Source organism: Schistocerca americana, chromosome 8 (genome assembly GCF_021461395.2).
Source record: "Schistocerca americana isolate TAMUIC-IGC-003095 chromosome 8, iqSchAmer2.1, whole genome shotgun sequence".
Classification (NCBI taxonomy): Eukaryota; Metazoa; Arthropoda; class Insecta; order Orthoptera; family Acrididae; genus Schistocerca; species Schistocerca americana.
The window spans coordinates 188,974,980-188,996,571 of NC_060126.1; the positions used below are offsets into that span (position 1 = coordinate 188,974,980).

The window sequence follows — 21,592 nt, forward strand, 5'->3', positions numbered from 1 at the left end:
GAACACATTTTGTTTGACAATTAGCTTCATATATTATAATTTATACGCAGCTAGAGAGCACGATTCTTACGTCATAAGAGTAGGATGCCAAAAGCGAAGGCAAACAGTTAGGCATCTCGCAGCTCTTTGGTCCGCAATCGTTATACAAAATTTTTACACACAAAAATGTTTTTTGAAAGTGATATTCCACACTCTAATAAACATCCATACGGACATAGGCTATATATTTTTTAAACAACGTACAGCTTTTCTGTTAAAAACAGACTGCAAGATAGGAAATGCTGCGCTGTGAAAATGTGGTGTTTCGTTTTCTGTCTCGCAGTTAGCTTTAAGTACAATAAAAGGATTTTGTTTTCTTCGTGCAGTCGAGTTTAACAGAAAACAGGAAACTTGTATATATGGCTAATGAGCTTATGATTAGAATATTATTACGTAATGTGAATCGCCCGAAACTTTTAATCCTACTCGTTTGCAGTTTAAAACTATGCGAAATGCCATCACTGAAGCTACTATCCTCGCAGATCCAGGAGCAGAAGAGCTCTCTCATAACCCGTACACCGCTGATTCCAACCAGTTTACCCATTTGTTTTAGGTGACTTCAGTCACCAGTCAAGGTTTCGTTGGCAATAATAGTAAACAAGCTTCAAGATCAGCGAGAGATGGGAAGAGGGCGGAGAAGGTCGAGAGAGAGAGAGAAGGTAGAGAAGGAGGAGGAGGGGGGGGGGAGAGAAGGGGACAGACATAGAGGGGAGGAGGAAATGAACAGAAGGGATTAGTAGGAGTTTAGGAAGTATATCCAGTCCCATATATATTTAGCAACTGTGAAGAATTGGTAGTTTCGCTAGTAAATTAGATACACAAAATCTCTGGGTTTAGCCTTCACATACGGACACAAAAAACGCAGCGGGGTGCTTCAATTTGTGATATGTAGCGATTTTGGTGAAGCTTCGCTGCCTCTCCGGAGTTGCCGCGGTTGTTTGTTTTTCCCCACCCGATACTGTCTCCCCTGTACCTGACCAGCGCGTAGGTCCCATCATTGCCACAAGGTGTCATCCCAGACGCCACTTAAATGTAGAAAAGGTTACACTACATGTATTACACGCCCATCATTACTATAATCATTCACACAAACTTTCCTCGTGAATCAGTCTGTCTATTAATGAAAACCGTATCAAAATCCTTGCAGTCACATACAGATACTAAAACACGACAGATGACTTTAATTTATAATACAAGGTGTCCGGGCTAGAATTAGGCGAAAACATTCATAGCTTTATTCGTCCAACATTTTACACAGGATCTCAAACATTTTTATGCGTCTTTTCTTCAGTTCAGTGCGGGCACCGTTCGTAACTCGGCAGATACCGAAACGATTCTCGCCGTATGTTCGTAAGAGTAACAGGTGTAACGGCCTCTACTGCGGCGTAGATCTGTTGTCTCAAAACAGTCAGATCTCGAATCATTCTTATGTAAAGACTTGATAAATTCCCATATACAGAAATCCAGCGGAGTCTGGTCGGCAGACCAGGGGGCCAGGCAGTGGGAACCCCCCTTCCGATTCAGTGCTCAGGAAACGTATCATGGAGACAAGTGTTAACAACCCTTTGACAGCGGGGTGCGGCATCATCCTGCTGGGAAATGACGTTGAGGGACGTCTGTGGAACTACACAGTTCACCAAGATGTGTACATATGTGTGTCCTGTCACCGCAGACTCCTGAAAAAGTGGGTTAATCACACTATGTTTATGTAAACCCAAAACCACACATTAACTTTTGGTGTGGTCCTGTCGTTCTGTCGGTCCTACTGAAATTTCACTTCCTTACGTTCTTCAGCATTACATTGAGGTAGTCGTTGTGTTCAATTGTACGACGCAGCACTTCAACAGCAGACGCACGTCTGCTGTGATCATCAAGCTTAATGTGATGCAAAAGCTGGAGTTCGTAAGCACAGAACCAAAGAGGTTTGTGCACTACGTGGTGCACCGTCGAATGGGAGATGGCTAGTCCCTTACTAGCATTGCTAATTGATTTAGGTGGGCTTCTAGTGAATGCTTTTTGCACACGGTATCTTCATTCACGTGCGTTTTAGTGTGCTTTTCTGACTCTGAAACCAAACTTCCTGTTTTTTCGCAGAGTTCTGCCCCAGTGATAGATTAACGTGTGGGAGAATCCACGTCCTGTTTTCTTCTTGAACGCTACAAAACAGGTGCTATTGATTTTAAATTTGGTAACCATAGCACACGCTGCACCTTTCGTTGTGACGTCCACATTTTGACTAACGAGGGGACCCTCCATACTGTAATCATGAGTTTTGATGCTCTTCAAATATGTTGTAGAGGCACTTACCCTGAGTACTTGGCTATGTGCCGGCCGGTGTGTCCGTGTGTTTCTAGGCCCTTCAGTCTGGAACCGCGTGACCGCTACGGTCGCAGGTTCGAATCCTTCCTCGGGCATGGATGTGTGTGATGTCCTTAGGTTAATTAGGTTTAAGTAGTTCTAAGTTCTAGGGGACTGATGACCACAGATGTTAAGTCCCATAGTTCTCAGAGCCATTTGAACCATTTTGAACTTGGCTATCTGGTTTTTTAGCGACGGACCTTGGTTTATAAGAAAGTCGATTTTGAAGTTCATTGCGCACTTTGTATACCCATAACATTACTATGTTCCGAGGAAGTCAGCGTAGTGATAAAGGTTCACGGCTACCGCGCTGGAGATACCGTGTTCGAATCCTGATCGCGGAGTAGATTTTCGACATATTTAATGGCATTTGTGATTTCATTCAACTCCTCTACTTGTGGATCCTCTTCTTGCTGCACTACTGTAGAAACACTTGGTTCTTCCATTTCACAGAGTTTTTCTAACACTAGGCATTAGCTCTTTAACTGCCCTGGACGTGTTAACGCGCGCGCCTTTGTACCTGTTCCTGTATGCTCTAAAAGTATTTACGCGCGCCACCAGTACTTCTACCTGGCACTCTGAACGTGTCTATGCGTAGACACGTTCAGAGTACCAAATAGAGGGACTGGTGGCGCGCGTAAACACGTTCAGAGCACACAGGCTCTGAGCACCATGGGACTTAAGTGCTGTGGTCATCAGTCCCGAAGAACTTAGAACTACTTAAACCTAACTAACCTAAGGACATCACACACATCCATGCCCGAGGCAGGATTCGAACCTGCGACCGTAGCGATCGCGCGGTTCCAGACTGTAGAGCCTAGAACTGCTCGGTCACTCTGGCCGGCAGAGCACGCAGGAACACGTACAAAGGCGGTTAAAGGGCTAGACACGCTTTGCGAGCAACTGACGCTGTAGTTAGATGCAAATGTAAAGGAATGCAACTCGCATCCTCACTGGCCGCAACTTGGAGTTGGGGTTCCCGTTACGGCTAACGGTATTTACCAGAGGGGACGATAATGGGCGGAGATCGATTTCAGGTCAAACAAGAAGCGACCGTTGTACGAACATTTGGAAATCCAACAAACGGAATGAATATTTGAAAAAATTAATAACTGAATATATTTTTATAATTTCGCACACCTTACACTGTTTGTTGATATTCTTTGAAATAAAATTGAAAGATTCGGTCGATATTGAAAAAAAAAGTACCCGAGCAGGATTCGAACACGGTATCTCCTTCTCGGTATCCGTAAGCCTTCACCGCTGCGCTACGCTGACTTGCTCGGGTTTTATGTAATGTTACGAATATACAAAACTCACAATGAATTTCAAAATCGATTTTCTCAAAAACCAAGGCCCGTCGTTAAAAAACTGGACAGCCAGGTACACAGCGTAAGTGCCTCTACAACGTATATGAAGCGAATCAAAATCCGTGACTTACAGTATGGAGAGTCCCATTGTAAGAGGAGTATGTCAGCTGCTGCGCAGTAAACATTTGTGCGCAGGCGTGCGCATGGGACAAACGACTCAGTGCTGTTAATGAAATGGTGAGAAAGACATCAAGGAGAGAGCCTCTATCGATTGCGTATTTACTCGGCAACATAAAATGTCGAGGTCTTTCTTTACAAGCATTTATTTGTGTCATCCTCTAGCCCGGATATCGTTAGATATATTTAGCAGCACATTTACCACTGTGTGCAGTGACAGTGATATCAGATAAGGTTCAAGAAGCGGTAGTCGAATACTCTTCAGTAGTTTCATGAAATGTAGCTTTTTGCTACGATTTATACGCCCTGTTGATCGATTGTCTTGCTACACCATTAATAAAATGCAATTAAGTACACACCGCACCTGCTCCGTAAATAGTGTGAAACACCAATTATGAGTTGAATTCGTATAACTTATCCGTGATGACAGTTGGAAGTGAAGAAAGCGGACACGTAAGCGGCGGCGATGAACGCGCCAGATGCATAATGTATCACTTTCGTTTGGCGCCCGTGCAGCACCGGCCGACCTTGTGCGACCCCGTGGGAGGCGGGGCGGGGCCCAACGGAGCCGAAGTGTGCCGGGCCGAGCCGACGGACCCCGAAGCCGGCGGCTGGCGAAACGAGCTACGTCTGCCGGGACCGCTGCCCTTTCGGCGCTGCGTCGGCGGGACCAGCCAGCCCAGTGTCGACACTGAGGCGACAGCAGCTGTAGAGGGGGACAGGCGAAATTTGGCAATGGCGACTTGGGCTTACAAAAGCGTTTACTAACCAATAACATGGTGGTATTAAGCCACACAATACTGTCACCTAAGTTTAAAGTATTATTGAGGGTTGAATAACACTTGGGCGGTTTTTTGTTCTACTGATTTTTATTAGTATGAACTACACTACTGGCCATTAAAATTGCTACACCAAGAAGAAATGCAGCTGATAAACGGGTATTCATTGGACAAATATATTATACTAGAACTGACAGGTCATTACATTTTTACGCAATTTGGGTGCATAGACCCTGAGAAATCAGTACCCAACACAACCACCTCTGGCCGTAATAACGGCCTTGATACGCCTGGCCACTGAGTCAAACAGAGCTCGGATGGCGTGTACAGGTACACCTGCCCATGCAGCTTCAACGCGATACCACAGTTCATCAAGAGTAGTGACTGGCGTATTGTTACGAGCCAGTTGCTCGGCCACCATTGACCTGACGTTTTCAATTGGTGAGAGATCTGGAGAATATGCTGGCCAGGACAGCAGTCGAACGTTTTCTGTATCCAGAAAGGCCCGTACAGGACCTGCAACATGCATTATCCTGCTGAACTGTAGGGTTTCGCAGTGATAGAATGAAGGGTAGAGCCACGGGTCGTAACACATCTTAAATGTAACGTCCAGTGTTCAAAGTGCCGTCAATGCGAAAAAGTGGTGACCGAGACGTGTAACCAATGGCACCCCATACCATCACGCCGGGTGATACGCCAGTATGGCGATGACGAATACACGCTTCCAATGTGCGTTCACCGCTATGTCGCCAAACACGGATGCGACCATCATGATGCTGTAAACAGAACCTGGATTCATCCGCAAAAATTAAGTTTTGCCATTCGTACACCCAGGTTCGTCGTTGAGTACACCATCGCAGGCGCTCCTGCCTGTGATGCAGCGTCAAGGGTAACCGCAGCCACGGTCTACGAGTTGATAGTCCATGCTGCTGCGAACGTCATCGAACTGTTGGTGGAGATGGTTGTTGTCTTGCAAACATCCCCATCTGTTGATACAGGGATCGAGACGTGGCTGCACGATCCGTTACAGACATGCGGATAAGATGCCTGTACCTCGACTGCTAGTGATACGAGGCCGTTAGGATCCAGCACGGCGTTCCGTATTACCCTCCTGAACCCACCGATTCCATATTCTGCTAACAGTCATTGGATCTCGAACAACGCGAGCAGCAATGTCGCGATGCGATAAACCGCAATCACGATAGGCTACAATCCTCCCTTTATCAAACTCGGAAATGTGATGGTACGAATTTCTCCTCCTTACACGAGGCATCACAACAACGTTTCACCAGGAAACGCCGGTTCAAATGGCTCTGAGAACTATGGGACTCAACTGCTGAGGTCATTAGTCGCCTAGAACTTAGAACTAGTTAAACCTAACTAACCTAAGGACATCGCAATCATCCATGCCCGAGGCTGGATTCGAACCCGCGACCGTAGCGGTCTTGCGGTTCCAGACTGCAGCGCCTTTAACCGCACGGCCACTTCGGCCGGCGAAACGCCGGTCAACTGCTGTTTGTGTATGAGAAATCGGTTGGAAACTTTCCTCAGGTCAGCACGTTGTAGGTGTCGCGACCGGCGCCAACCTTGTGTGAATGCTCTGAAAAGCTAATCATTTGCATATCACATCATCTTCTTCCTGTCGGTTAAATTTCGCGTCTGTAGCACGTCATCTTCGTGGTGTAGATATTTTAATGGCCAGTAGTGCATTCTCTTTCACTATCTAAAACAGTCCGTCAATTCTGGGATAACTTTTCGATTCCGTGAGGGTAGAAATCACATGGTTTTGAGGCGCAGAACTAGTCGAGCCATGTTCGGGGCGCATTTTCATTCGGAACGGAAGTTCCTTGAAGATTATTCGGTAGAGAGCGGAAAAGGCGAAAATCTGAGGGCATAAATCTGGTGGACAAGGTGGGTCGGGAATGACTTCCCAACCCAGCTCCTGTATAAGATTTCTTGTCGGTCTAGCAGAATGAGGGGGTTGGGCGAGTGGGGCGTTATCGTGAAGTAGCATCGCTTCGCGGAGCCTTCCTGGTCGTTGATCTTGGACTGCGTCTGCAAGAAGTCTCAGTTCTTGACAGTAAATGTCAGCACTGATGGTTACATCTCGGAAAAGCAGTTATTAGTACACACCGTCGCTGTTCCACCAGATGCACAACATTATCTTTTGCTGATGCGCGCTGGTTGTTGTACGGGAGGTTGTTGCTTTGTTTGGACTCAACCATTCCTTTCTTTTCCTTGTGGTGGCATAAAGCACCATTACTTGCCACCAGCAACGATATAGGATAGGAATAGTCGGTGTTGGTCACGAGCCAGTTGATGAGGTTCAAAAACAGCTCTGAGCACAATGGGACTTAACATCTGAGGTCATCAGTTCCCAAGAACTTAGAACTACATAAACCTAACTAACATAACGACATCACACACATCCATGCCCTATGCAGGATTCGAACCTGCGGCCGTAGCGGTCGCGCGGTTCCAGACTAGCGTCTAGAACCGCTCGACCACCCCGGCCGACAGTTGATGAGGAGCAAGCAGAAATTCATGTATGGCCAGTCGCTGATTTCTATAATTTTCGCTTGGAGCATGCGGTGCTCATATACTCGATTTCTGAATCTTCTCCATTGCACGCAAATATCGCACGATGGTGGAATGCTCACAGCTTATCGCATTTGCCCAGTTCTCGAGTACGCGGATGAGTGAACTGAGGACGACAGCACTACAACAGTTGAAAATGTTTTCTGCACTGATTTCTACATCTACATCCATACTCCGCAAGCCACCTGACGGTTGTGGCGGAGTGTACTTTGAGTACTTCTATCGGTTCTCCCTTCTATTCCAGTCTCGTATTGTTCGTGGAAAGAAAGATTGTCGGTATGCCTCTGTGTGGGCTCTAATCTCTCTGATTTTATCCTCATGGTCTCTTCGCGAGATATACATAGGAGGGAGCAATATACTGCTTGACTCCTCGGTGAAGGCATGTTCTCGAAACTTCAACAAAAGCCCGTACCGAGCTACTGAGCGTCTCTCTTGCAGAGTCTTCCACTGGAGTTTATCTGTTATCTCCGTAACGCTTTCGCGATTTCTAAATGATCCTGTAACGAAGCGCGCTGCTCTCCGTTGGGTCTTCTCTATCTCTTCTATCAACCCTATCTGGTACGGATCCCATACCGGTGAGCAGTATTCAAGCAGTGGGCGCACAAGTGTACTATAACCTACTTTCTTTGTTTTCGGATTGCATTTTCTTAGTATTCTTCCAATGAATCTGTCTGGCATCCGCTTTACCGACGATCAACTTTATATGATCATTCCATTTTAAATCACTCCTAATGCCTACTCTCAGATAATTTATGGAATTAACTGCTTCCAGTTGCTGACCTGCTATATTGTAGCTAAAGGATAAAGGATCTTTCTTTCTGTGTGTTCGCAGCACATTACACTTGTCTACACTGAGATTCAATTGCCATTACCTGCACCATGCGTCAATTCGTTGCAGGTCCTCCTGCATTTCAGTACAATTTTCCAATGTTACAACCTCTCGATATACCACAGTTCTTATTAAGCCTAGCATAACGACCTGATTTGTTACTGGATTTAACTTTTTACCGGTTGTTAATGCTCTGAACTCTTGTTGCTTTCGTTTATCAGCATGCTTGTAAATGGTCCAAGACGGAAATTCTACAGTAGTAGTAGTAGTACGAATAAGGAGAAACTGGCAGCTGCAGGCCCTATCAGATCATTTAAACAATTTGCCACAGCTGCCGACCCAAGTTTATTGGACATATTATGCTTCTTACGAAGGTTCACTTAAGCGTATTTCACGTTCGCACTTGAAATATTGAGTAGCGATGTCTTTAATTTCTGCAAAATCAAACCGCGCTCTAATTCACTGTACCAGCTGCATAACTTGTACAAGTCCTCCGGAATTTCTTCACACTCAGGTCGGAGCTAGACACTTCTTGCTTGTTGCACCGAGTCCGTTAAATAACTGCGGTTGCAGCAGTTCTGCTAGTTCGGAACCCATTCATTTCCACCGGCATTTGCCGTGTGGCCGCATAATTGGAGCGAAGACAAATTTAGTTAGGGTGTAAAAATTGCCCAGCCCGCGACGCCCGCTACTTAATAAATCATTCAGGCGCGACCGCTGGAGCGAGCCGGCCTCCCCCTCCAGACGCTGTCCTCGTTACGTATTCGCATTAATTAAACCGTAGGTGCCGGTAATCTCTTGATCGTAAATGTCGCCGGTTTCCAGTGTCATCACTCACGGGGAGCCACCCGGCGCTGACAAGTGCACACGTATCCATAAATGCTAATAGGTTCTTGCTGTGCAGCTGCCGACTCTAAAGCGTATGCTAATGCCGACCGGTGCTTTTTGCCTCGCGCGGACGCGCGTCTGTGTGAGTAGCCTTACCTGTGTTGTTCTTAACAGCAACACTCGTACAGAGAGCATTACGCGTGTTTGACAACGCTCCCCCCTCTGGCGAATCGTCGACTGTCTGGCGGACAATTCAGTACAGTCATATAACGTTGCGGAAGTGTTGAACTCGTCCAAAAAGAGAACACAGGCCATTGTGTATATCAGACGTTCGAAGTGGCAGCAGTGCTTAAATATCATGAAATGGTCACGGTAGGCTTATATAGAATTTTGTAGAATATCCATTACACTTGCCAACTGCCGTGCCGCAGTGGTAACACCGGCTCCCGTCAGATCACCGAAGTTAACCGCTGTCGGGCTAGGTTAGCACTTGGATAGGTGACCAACTGGTCTGCCTAGCGCTGTTGGCAAGCGGGACACACTCAGCCATTGTGAGGCAAACTGAGGAGCTACCTGATTGAGAAGTAGCGGCTCCGGTCTCGGAAACTGACATACGACCGGGAGAGCGGTGTGCTGACCACATGCCCCTCCATATCCGCATCCAGTGACGCCTATGATCTAAGGATGACACGGCGGCCGGTCGGTACCGTTGGGCCTTCATGGCCTGTTGGGGAGGAGTCTCCATAACATTCTTTTCTGGCATAACCAGAGGCCAGACAGGTATCTTTCTGAATAGGAACTAATGTTCGTAATCTCGCCGTTGTATTATAGGACCAAATACACAGACGGAATCTCGAGGTGTTACGGATAAGCACGAGCCCGACATTTACGAAACTTTCTGGAGATGTTTATCATATTACGGGTATTAAATCGTTTAACTGTCATTTCAGGACCAAAAAAATGGCTCTGAGCACTATGGGACTTAACATCTCAGGTCATCAGTCCCCTGGACTTAGAACTATTTAAACCTAAGGACATCACACACATCCATGCCCGAGGCAGGATTCGAACCTGCGACCGTAGCAGCAGCGCGGCTCCGGACTGGAGCGCCTAGAACCGCACGGCCACCGCGGCCGGCTTTGACGACGTCCACTATGGACAAACAATAGATACTGTTATTATGAAGAAGGTTGAGTTATCCTGACCGAAACCTAGGCAAATTCTAGGTAAATGGTGCAACTGAGGCTGTTCATTATTAAAATTAATATTTATGCGGTTGCTGACAGGGCCGCGAAATGTTGAACATATTTATATTCCGTCTTTATATGAGGTCAGATTTTATACAGGGATTGAGGCATTACCTCCTCGGAATCCGATCTTAAACTTCTAATGAGCTGTCTTAGCAGTTTGGCGCCATCCCTCCCAGGGCGCACTTATGATTGGTTCACGCTTTCCATTGGTAAGCAGTGGCAGTAACTAAAATTCATAATTATCAAATGGTTCAAATGGCTCTGAGCACTATGGGACTTAACTTCGGAGTCCATTATAATTATCCGGGCTGTTATGCCGTGGTCGGTTGATGAATTCTGTGGTGATTCCCAACGTTTCGTCTCCGACTGCGGGAGACATCTTCAAGGGGGTCCGTAGCTTGATGGAAGGTCCAACACACACACTGGCTCGCATTTTAGTATTAACTTCGGAGGTCATCAGACCCCTAGAACTTAGAACTACTTAAACCTAACTAACCTAAGGACATCACACACATCCATGCCCGAGGCAGGATTCGAACCTGCGACCGTAGCGGTCGCGGGGTTCCAGACTGTAGCGCCCCGATCCGCTCGGCCACACTGGCCGGCTCATAATTATCGTTTCCTGATTAAATGAGTGGTATTGAAATTATTATTAACAAGTTGTCAGTGTCAGTAACGTCAACAGCATGGTTGGAGCTGTATATTAATGTTAAAACAGTAAATGTAAATAATAAAAGGTTCGCTTCTTGGCGCCCAGCGTGCTAGGTGACCCTATCTAGCGCAGGACGACACGGCTCCTGCTTGCCCGGCCGTTCTCGCGCTTTGTGACAATCCGGCGCATCGTTCGATGAGTATGCTTTTTGATCGTACGTACTCGCTAGGCTCCAGTACCAAAATCTTCCTACTCCGTGCATTACAACACATCAATAAAAATACAATAAACGTCGGGAGAGATGTGCCATAAACGCCACCAGTTTAAAGATCGAATTCGCCGTAAAATTTCCAAGATCCCTGCTGTAGTTACGAAAGATGTGTTCGGAAACTGGGCGAAACGGCTCGAGTACTGTGCAGCCGGGAGTGGTCGTCATTTGACCGATGTACTATTTCGTATGTAAACTTGAATAAATATTGTACCTTGTGTTAAAATTTTCAACGTTGTTTCGCGATTACTTTCTTTGTTATTCAGATTCGAAATCGTCAAAACATTGTGTAACACGCTGTACGGTAAACTGTCATCCCATTCGGAACTCATGTTCCACACCATTGTAAGCATGAAGTGTTACCACGCAGACACGAATACACTCTTGTATTCGTTGTAGCAGGGGAGGCAGTCAATTTCCGAATGCAATACTGAGGAATTTCTTGCCATTCCTGAAACACATGCTGTGTCAGTTCATGCAGATTTCTAGCTGGAGGTTAGTATGATAGTATATATCTCGCCATCGCATCGTAGACTTCCTCTATGGGTGACAACTCAGAGTATCAGGTACACCGTCAAGGATCCGTACATTCTTCAAGGCATTTGCGGTGCGAGCTGCAGTGTAGTGTCTTGAAGTATCCTGCCATTTGATACCCTGTTCATGAAGGACAGGAGAACGTGGTTTGCCATTTTCGTCACATATTGGCCATCATCCCGCCTGCCTTCAACGATTACCAAATCAGTCCTGTTGCCACATCCAATAGCAATTCCCACTGTTTCCAGAGGCTGAGGAGGTTTGAGTCTCAAGAGCCTTTACTTCATATCGTTTACTATAAAGACACATTGCGTCGATATGAACAACAGAAACAGAAGCATGACTCAGCATTGAGCACAACAGAATGTTACTCAATATCCCAACTGACTTTTGCTCTACACCATGCAAGTCTGTGGTACGTTGTCAGTCTGCCTGTAAGCTTTGTCCAGATTTCAGATGTCATCCATCTAATCGTCGGAGCCAATCGTAGCCTCGTGTTATCCTCTAGTCGTCTAGTCCCTCTGGAAATACTGTGTGTAATCTTCTTGACACACTGTTCTCCTGAGTCTGTCTCGTCGACACGCGTTCCGTACTATTTCAGTACAGCCACCTGTATGTCTGATCTATCGGTTTGATGCTCTCGTGCCCCTCATGCCTATAATTCGACCTCTTTCAAAGTTCGAGAGATGCAAATGAATCTCCTCTGGGCCTTACGTCTTTCAGTTTGCACCTGAAAAGTTCCAGTAATGTGCAGTATAGCTCGTGGGTAAACGCTCAAAAGACGGCGTGTATTGCACAAGCTGTTGATACCGTAGAGAAGAAAATCCTTTTTACGGCAACCTTGTTTTAAAATTGAAATTTTAAGAATTAGCCGAGGATTGAGGTAAGAGATGTTTTCATCTGCTGTCATTTTTCACTTTTTACTTCGAAAAAAGTATACAGTTACACAGGTAACCACATCTTCCCCTTAAATGATAGCTATTGAGATAAAAACTCCAAAGAACGAAGTGACATATTGAAAAGAAGTAGAAAGGAAGAACATCAAAGAATCAGACGTAATAGAAAGAAACTGTTTTAAGAACAATATACTAAATTTAGAAGGCTTTCAAGACAGAATAAATAAGAAATCGGGGCAACGTGAACGGAAGAAAGGAAAAGGATGAAGGAGTACTGGAAAAATTGAAATCAACAAAGAAGAGAGAAGATCCAAAGCTATTATTGGGGTCCTAGGTGGTCAGTACGAAGTTAAAAAAACGAAAAAGGGTATATTGAGACAAAATGAGATACAGTAGAAATGTATCCATTAACGGTTTAAAGCATCAAAGCTACGACTGATTTAATCCTTTCAGCAGACTCTCATGATGTGAATAAATCCTCTCGTTTTTATTTTAATTTAATGTATCTGCGCTGTGGCGGCCAGTTATCATTAGCGAATGTGCTACAGCACACTGTAAATATTGCACAAAAATTATGCCGTTTCTCACCTCCCTCCTAACTGTCATAGTACTTGCAGTGGATCCTAATGCAGTTTGGAATTCCTGTGTGATAGTCTGGATAGATGTCTGCCTGTTACACATTATGATCCCCTTAAACTGTCGGTGGTCTCCGTCAAGTCAACAGACAAGGTCGGCTGTACGCTTTTGTGCTGTAGGTGTACCTTCACGTTTCCACTTCACTATTACATCGGAAACAGTGGACCTAGGAATATTTAGGAGTGTGGGAATCTCCTGTACAGACGTATGATACAAGTGACACCCAATCACCTGTCCACGTTCGAAGTCCGTGAGTTCTGCAGAGCGCCCCATTCTGCTCTCTCACTATTGTCTACTGACTACTGAGGTCGGTGATTTGGAGTACCCGGCAATAGGTGGCAGCACAATGCAGCTAACATGAAAAACGTATTTTCTTGGGCGTGTCCGGATACTTTTGATCACATAGTGTACGATACACATCGGTCTTGCACAGCTCTCTTGTTCATCCATCTAACGAGCACTACGAGGTGCCAGCACAGATTGCAATCTTCGGATTCTGCAGCAGCACAGCATGTCTCTCCGAAATAACGGTTAAGACATCTTTTAATAATTACAAGTTTTATCACGTGCTTTAATAACCCATTAAAGCTGTACAGACTTTCTTCAGTTAATAGCTAACTATAAATTAATCTTATAATGGATTTATTAGTTTTAAATTTTTGAGCATCTGATGTGATACCTCTGGTCCTAATGCGAACTTCGTTTACGTTAGTGGAAGTGGAGTTATATTTGTATTTTATTTTTTAGCTTGATTACCAGGCTTGTATGCTATGTTGGGAATATCAGGTCAAAATGCCGGGCAGAAGGCTACAGAGGCCTTATCTTCGTACAGCGTGAGCATTGCGAAGTGTTCCTTTGTTTCACTACTGACAGGACTTGCTTTACACATTTCACAGAAAATAAAATTAATTTAGGACAAGTAATGTTAACTTAATACTGATCCATGTGGTAATATCAGGAAAAGAAAAAAAACACTTTTAAAATTATTAATTTTTGTAAGTATTTCGAATTTCATACTTAGAATCATTGGAAATTTTGACACCAAGTGTGTATTCTGACCTATCTTGAAATCTACAGAAAATATGAGATATGTGTAATGTATATCACTGTTTTCTTTTTGTTTTAAAGCAAGAAGAAGCTGCAAAGTTGTGTGTCTAGTATGCTGCTTAACTCCTGAGGCATCGCATATGATACCATCTATAAAAATTTGCTAAGCTTTCAAATTTTTCTGCAGGGTCATTCGTTGTAACTAGCTTCAGCACGAAACAGTTTACACAATAGTAGCCCACTAGTACTTTTAGTATGTGTTCGTGACTGAGGATGTTATTGCAGCGGAGAACTAATTTTCTTGTACTCGTTGCAATGAAGTCTTCGTCTTGTTGTTTGAAGCACTTTCCGCCAAAATCTTTGTTCCAGTGGTTTCTTGGGTCATTTGGGCGGTGTGAGTGTGCTCATTGTCGTGTAGCAATATCATGCCTTTTCGAGATTAGATTAGATTAGTACTTGTTCCATAGATCATGAATATGACACTTCGTAATGATGTGGAACGTGTCAGGTTAATAAAAGGTGTCTATACAAGATATTACATTACACAAGATATTACATTACACAAAATATTACATGACGCTTAATATTTTTAATTTTTAATTTTTTTTGTGGTGGTTGGGGAAATTACCCACTTACTATAACCAAAAATTCATCTAATGAGTAGAAGGAGTTGCCATTAAGATATTCTTTTAATTTCCTTTCGAATGCTATATAGCTATCTGTCAGATTTTTGATGCTTTTAGGTAAGTGACCAAAGACTTTTGTGGCAACCCCCTTCCGAGCCAAAGTTAACCTTGAGTAGTGAAGATCATCCTTTCCCCTAGCGTTGTAGCCATGTACACTGCTATTACTTTTGAATTCATTCGGGTTGTTTATAACAAATTCCATAAGTGAATATATATATTGTGAGGCTACAGTGAAGATCAGTAGCTCTTTAAATAAGTGTCTGCAGGATGATCTTGGATGAGCTCCAGCAATTATTCTAATTACACGCTTTTGTGCAATGAATACTCTTTTACTCAAAGATGAGTTACCCCAGAATATGATGCCATACGAAAGCAGAGAATGAAAATAGGGGTGGTAAGCTAATTTACTGAGCTGTATATCGCCAGATTTGCAATGACCCTAATAGCATAAGTAGCTGAACTCAAACGTTTCAGCAGATCCTCGGTGTGTTTTTTCCAGTTCAACCCCTCATCAGTGCATACGCCTAGAAATTTTGAATATTCTACCTTAGCTACCGATTTCTGATCGAAGTCTATATGCCGGCCGCTGTGGCCAAGCGGTTCTAGGCGCTTCAGTCCGGAACCGCACGAATCCTCCCTCGGGCATGGATGTGTGCGATGTCCTTAGGTTAGTTAGGTTTAAGTAGTTCTAAGTTCTAGGGGACTGATGACCTCCGATGTTAAGTCCCATAGTGCTCAGAGTCATTTGAACCATTTTTGAAGTCTATATTTATTAATGGTGTCATTCCATTTACTGTGTGGAACTGTATATACTGTGTTTTGTCAAAGTCTAATGAGAGCCCATTTGCAGAGAGCCACTTAATGATTTTCTGAAAAACATCGTTTACAATTTCACCAGTTAATTCTAGCTGTTGGGTGTGATAGCTGTACTTGTATCATCGGCAAAAAGTACCAGCTTTGCATCTGCGTGAATATAGAATGGTAAGTCATTAATACATATTAAGAACAGCAGAGGACTCAAGACCGAACCTTGCGGCACCCCATTCTTGATTGTTCCCCAGTTTGAGAAATCACCAGTTTTTTGCATTTTCTTTGAGGTACGGAACGTTTTTCTCTCATTGCTGGCTTTACTTTGTTCATCAGCAAGTCTGAGTAGTACGTTGATCTTCCAAATAATCACAAAACACGACACCTTGGGCATCCCCAAAGACGTCAACATGGCTTTGCAGCACTGATATACTGTGGTTTCTATCCACAAAGCGTGTGGAAGCACAGTAGTAGTTAGTCCAACCGTCTGGAAAATAGAGATCACCCATATAAAATTTAATTCTTTTAATTATACACTCCTGGAAATGGAAAAAAGAACACATTGACACCGGTGTGTCAGACCCACCATACTTGCTCCGGACACTGCGAGAGGGCTGTACAAGGAACGATCACACGCACGGCACAGCGGACACACCAGGAACCGCGGTGTTGGCCGTCGAACGGCGCTAGCTGCGCAGCATTTGTGCACCGCCGGCGTCAGTGTCAGCCAGTTTGCCGTGGCATACGGAGCTCCATCGCAGTCTTTAACACTGGTAGCATGCCGCGACAGCGTGGACGTGAACCGTATGTGCAGTTGACGGACTTTGAGCGAGGGCGTATAGTGGGCATGCGGGAGGCCGGGTGGACGTACCGCCGAATTGCTCAACACGTGGGGCGTGAGGTCTCCACAGTACATCGATGTTGTCGCCAGTGGTCGGCGGAAGGTGCACGTGCCCGTCGACCTGGGACCGGACCGCAGCGACGCACGGATGCACGCCAAGACCGTAGGATCCTACGCAGCGCCGTAGGGGACCGCACCGCCACTTCCCAGCAAATTAGGGACACTGTTGCTCCTGGGGTATCGGCGAGGACCATTCGCAACCGTCTCCATGAAGCTGGGCTACGGTCCCGCACACCGTTAGGCCGTCTTCCGCTCACGCCCCAACATCGTGCAGCCCGCCTCCAGTGGTGTCGCGACAGGCGTGAATGGAGGGACGAATGGAGACGTGTCGTCTTCAGCGATGAGAGTCGCTTCTGCCTTGGTGCCAATGATGGTCGTATGCGTGTTTGGCGCCGTGCAGGTGAGCGCCACAATCAGGACTGCATACGACCGAGGCACACAGGCCCAACACCCGGCATCATGGTGTGGGGAGCGATCTCCTACACTGGCCGTACACCACTGGTGATCGTCGAGGGGACACGGTACATCCAAACCGTCATCGAACCCATCGTTCTACCATTCCTAGACCGGCAAGGGAACTTGCTGTTCCAACAGGACAATGCTCGTCCGCATGTATCCCGTGCCACCCAACGTGCTCTAGAAGGTGTAAGTCAACTACCCTGGCCAGCAAGATCTCCGGATCTGTCCCCCATTGAGCATGTTTGGGACTGGATGAAGCGTCGTCTCACGCGGTCTGCACGTCCAGCACGAACGCTGGTCCAACTGAGGCGCCAGGTGGAAATGGCATGGCAAGCCGTTCCACAGGACTACATCCAGCATCTCTACGATCGTCTCCATGGGAGAATAGCAGCCTGCATTGCTGCGAAAGGTGGATATACACTGTACTAGTGCCGACATTGTGCATGCTCTGTTGCCTGTGTCTATGTGCCTGTGGTTCTGTCAGTGTGATCATGTGATGTATCTGACCCCAGGAATGTGTCAATAAAGTTTCCCCTTCCTGGGACAATGAATTCACGGTGTTCTTATTTCAATTTCCAGGAGTGTAGATTCGCCTTTGTCTTCAAATTACAGATCGATTGATATAGGTGACGGACTAATCGGCCCAGTAAATTAAAAGTCGATTTAATTACACGTCGGTTAAATAATATCAAATGATCTTCCCTGGCATTTAGGGACCTCCCTAGGTTTTGCCTAACAGCAGGACTCCCGGCTCTTAAAGAGGGTATAATACTTTGACGTCTGGTATAATTAATATACTGTAGAATTTATACAGTAAGGCACATTCCTGGAAGGCCAAAGTAGCCGTAAGTTTGAATTTCAGTCCTTTATCAGTGGTGGAGGGACACTCCCGGCCGCCGTTTTCGTAGAGGAACCGCTATTTCATGTTTCCCAACCTTTAGGCTGTAGGCACTGCCTTCTCACGGGCCGGAACAAATTCGCAAGAGGCGAACCTGTTAGGTTGGTCACGGGGCTCCTCCAGTGGAAGTCTGCAGTGTCGTTGGATTCTCGTGCACAAAAGTGATGAGAAACTCCATCGACGCCCCGGTTGTAGTCAGTTCTTAGTTGGAGCAGGTTCGTGACCACCATCAGCGTGTGAGTTGCCGCCGTTATGCAAAGGTGTGCGTGCTTGTTCCATCGATAGCGGCCATTGATCGCACGACCCACTACAGTACGGTCAGTAATCAGTTTCTGCATGCTAATCAGTAACAATTCCGACGCGATGCAATAGCGCGTTCACCGAACAGTAGGCGCGCTGATCGTATCGTGTTTTTGTAATAGCTATCTAAACTACCCCTGCCCTGGGCTGGTCTCCTCAATACTCGGGACTATCAGTATTTCAGGTATCTCTCGGCGCACTCTCTCTTAATTCGGAGGTTAGACCATTCATCACAATGTCCGTGACCTGTGTCGGGTTCGATTGTTCTCGTGTCTTGACGTGCAGCAAGACTAGTTCTTACTAGTTTCTTGCATGCAGTAACCGCTAACCACTTGTAACAGACTACCTCTTATTTAACGTGTTCTTCTCGGACAGTGTTTTTCCTTTTGTTATTACCCATACCGAAACCCTAGCCAGACGTGACGGAGCCTGATGCCGGCCGTGGTCGGGCCAACAGCAGAACCACAGGTGAGATTTAACATCGCCAGCTCATTACAGGTACAAGGCAAACTGACAGCCAGTTTAATCATTGCTGTCATACTTTCCATTAATCTCATCTCACGCCGTTTCAAGAAGCAACCGCCACAACTTTTTCCGCTGATGGTTGAGTTCTGAATTTCTTTCGGACAGGTGTACTTCCATTACATGCTTTATCTTTTCGTCTCTGTTTCAAAATGGTAAACAAGTTTCGCTACACGGTATAATTTTGTTCAGAAAAGGGTCACCTTCCCTTTTATAGCGTTGTTTCAAGTCTCTACACTCTCTGAGTCTTGTTTCCTTGTTTTGTTGCGTTAACTCTACCGAGATAAAAAAAAAAAATGCGTGTGAAATCTTATGGGACTTAACTGCTAAGGCCATCAGTCCTTAAGCTTACACACTACTTAACCTAAATTATCCTAAGAACGAACACACATACCCATGCCCGAGGGAGGACTCGAACCTCCGCCTGGACCAGCCACACAGTCCATGACTGCAGCGCCGGAGACCGCTCGGCTAATCCCGCGCGGCCACCGGGATCCTTGCATTTGTTTTGCTGTACTTGAGCTTGTTACTGATAGCGTTATGAACGCTTACTGCACCTATTTTTGCTGTTTATTCAGCTGCAACACGTCGATTTTCACCAATAGCGTCATCAGTGCGGGTTTCAAACGTAGGAGTTGACACTTCAATTAGTCATCCAAGGCGTTGCTCGACGTTCACTGAGGTTTGACAGTTTTACCACTGTTCTACGACTTATAAAAATTTTCAATGTTCAGAAAACATTCACCATACTATAAAATCGTTCGAGAAAAAATTTTAGTCGGTTTTTTCACCTGCAGAAAGCAACAAAGGGGTCATTGGATGTTGTGGAACTTCAGGTGAACTCGCCTTCTTTAAATGCAATATTGAGGTTATAAACAAAACAATTTGTCTCCTGAATGAAATTTTCACTCTGCAGCGGAGTGTGCGCTGATATGAAACTTCCTGGCGGATTAGATTTGTGTGCAGGACCGAGACTCGAATTCGGCAGCTTTGCCTTTCGCAGGCAAGTGCTCCACCATCAGAGCTACGCAAGCATGACTGACGACCCATTTGTAAGGTAGCAAACGAAGTTCTGGCGGAGTTAAGGCTGTGAGGACGGGTCGTGAGTCGTGCTTGTAAGGCTCAGATGGTAGAGCACTCGCAGCGAAAGGCCAAGGTCCGGATTCCGATTCTCGGTTCGGCACATAGTTTTAATCTGCCAGGAAGTTTCAATATAATTTGTACCCGTCAGCTGTTCTCAGCCTATCCCAGTGATGCCAAACTAGTCCTGAAAGTACAGGGTGTCTCCAATTTACGGCACAACTTTTAATGTGTTATAGCATACAAACTAATTATGATATTCATGCTGTGTTTGGCTTATGTGCTCACTATGTCACAAAGGTTTTACTTCATTTGACCTATTTCACCAGGTTCGCCTTTGTTACACGTGGTACGTACAACGTAGGCGGCAACGATTCGGTTCTTTAAATCGTTAGTGTGGGTGACGGGCCTTTCGTAGACTCTGTCCTTGGCATACCTCCATAGAAAAAAGTCCATCGGTCAGATGACCTGGAAGGCCAGAGACTGGACCACCCCTGTGAATCCTGCGCTCCGGAAACACTTGGGCTAGAACATCTCACACAGTCTGAGCCCGATGTGGCCTTCCACCATCTTGTTGGAAAGCGGCTGCGTCTTGGCGGTCAGCCAGTTTGGTAACGCAACAGCCTGCAGTATACCAAGATAACTGTTGGAATTAAGTGATTTTTTCTGAGAAAAAATGGTCCCACAGTGCGATCAAAGAGCAAATAACATAACAGCCAAATCTTTATAATGTTTACTTTATATTTTACACGCATTATACAATTCTAATCCTTGCATAAATAATAAAACACAAATGAGCAAATTACCTAAGTTCAAAAGTAATTTGTTAAAAATAAACAGAAGAAAAACAATTATGAAGTCTTGAGCATGATGTTCTTGGCTTAATACAAGGTGTACATAAAGTCCGCGAACACTTTCAATTATTTATTGCACAAGAACCAAATATTGTTCAGATATCATACATAAGTATATTGAAGAGAAACCCTGAAAGTTTTTTTTTTCCACGTATACCGCCGCGGCATAGTTTGGTAATTTGCCGATAGTTAGCGCTAGTCGCAAGCATGGTGAGTTCAAGTGTGGAGCGAGCTCTCTGTCTGTTGGAGTTCGACGAAAACAAGTGTGCTACAGCGGTTCAGCGAATGTTTAGAATCAAGTACTGAAAGAAGTCACCAACAAGTAAGGCCATTTACCACTGGCACAACTAATTCGTTACGATGGGTTGGTTCAAATGGCTCTGAGCACTATGGGACTTAACTTCAAAATGCTTCAAATGGCTCTGAGCACTATTGGACTTAACTAGTGAGGTCATCAGTCCCCTAGAACTTAGAACTACTTAAACCCAACTAACCTAAGGACAGCACACACATCCATGCCCGAGGCAGGATTCGAACCTGCGACCGTAGTAGTCGCGCGGTTCCGGTCTGCAGCGCCTAGAACCGCTCGGCCACCGCGGCCGGCAAGGCGGGTTGCTTGTGCCCGGCAATGAGAAGCGGACGTCCCAGTGCGAGTGAAGTGAATGTGGAGCGCGTACGACAGACATTCACGAGGAGTCCAAAGAAATCAGTGCGTCAGGCATCCTGTGAACTCGAAATGGCTCCAATGACAGTGTGGAAAGTCTTGCGACAGAAGCTGTATATGAAACCATTCACATTGGAGCTAGTGCAGAAGCTCAATGACGATGACAAAGATAAGCGTTTTGAGTTTTGTTCGCAGTTGCAACAACTGAATGAGGGTGAGA

General features: G+C 45.4%; 1 protein-coding gene and 1 pseudogene across 1 annotated transcript in view; both read left to right on the forward strand.

Moving 5' to 3' along the window:
• Nucleotides 1-21,592, forward strand: part of LOC124544992 (high affinity copper uptake protein 1-like) — an 812,249-nt gene that overhangs the window by 260,946 nt on the left and 529,711 nt on the right. The gene's annotated exons all lie outside the window — the stretch shown is intronic.
• LOC124546386 lies at nt 9,331-9,448 on the forward strand (annotated as a pseudogene).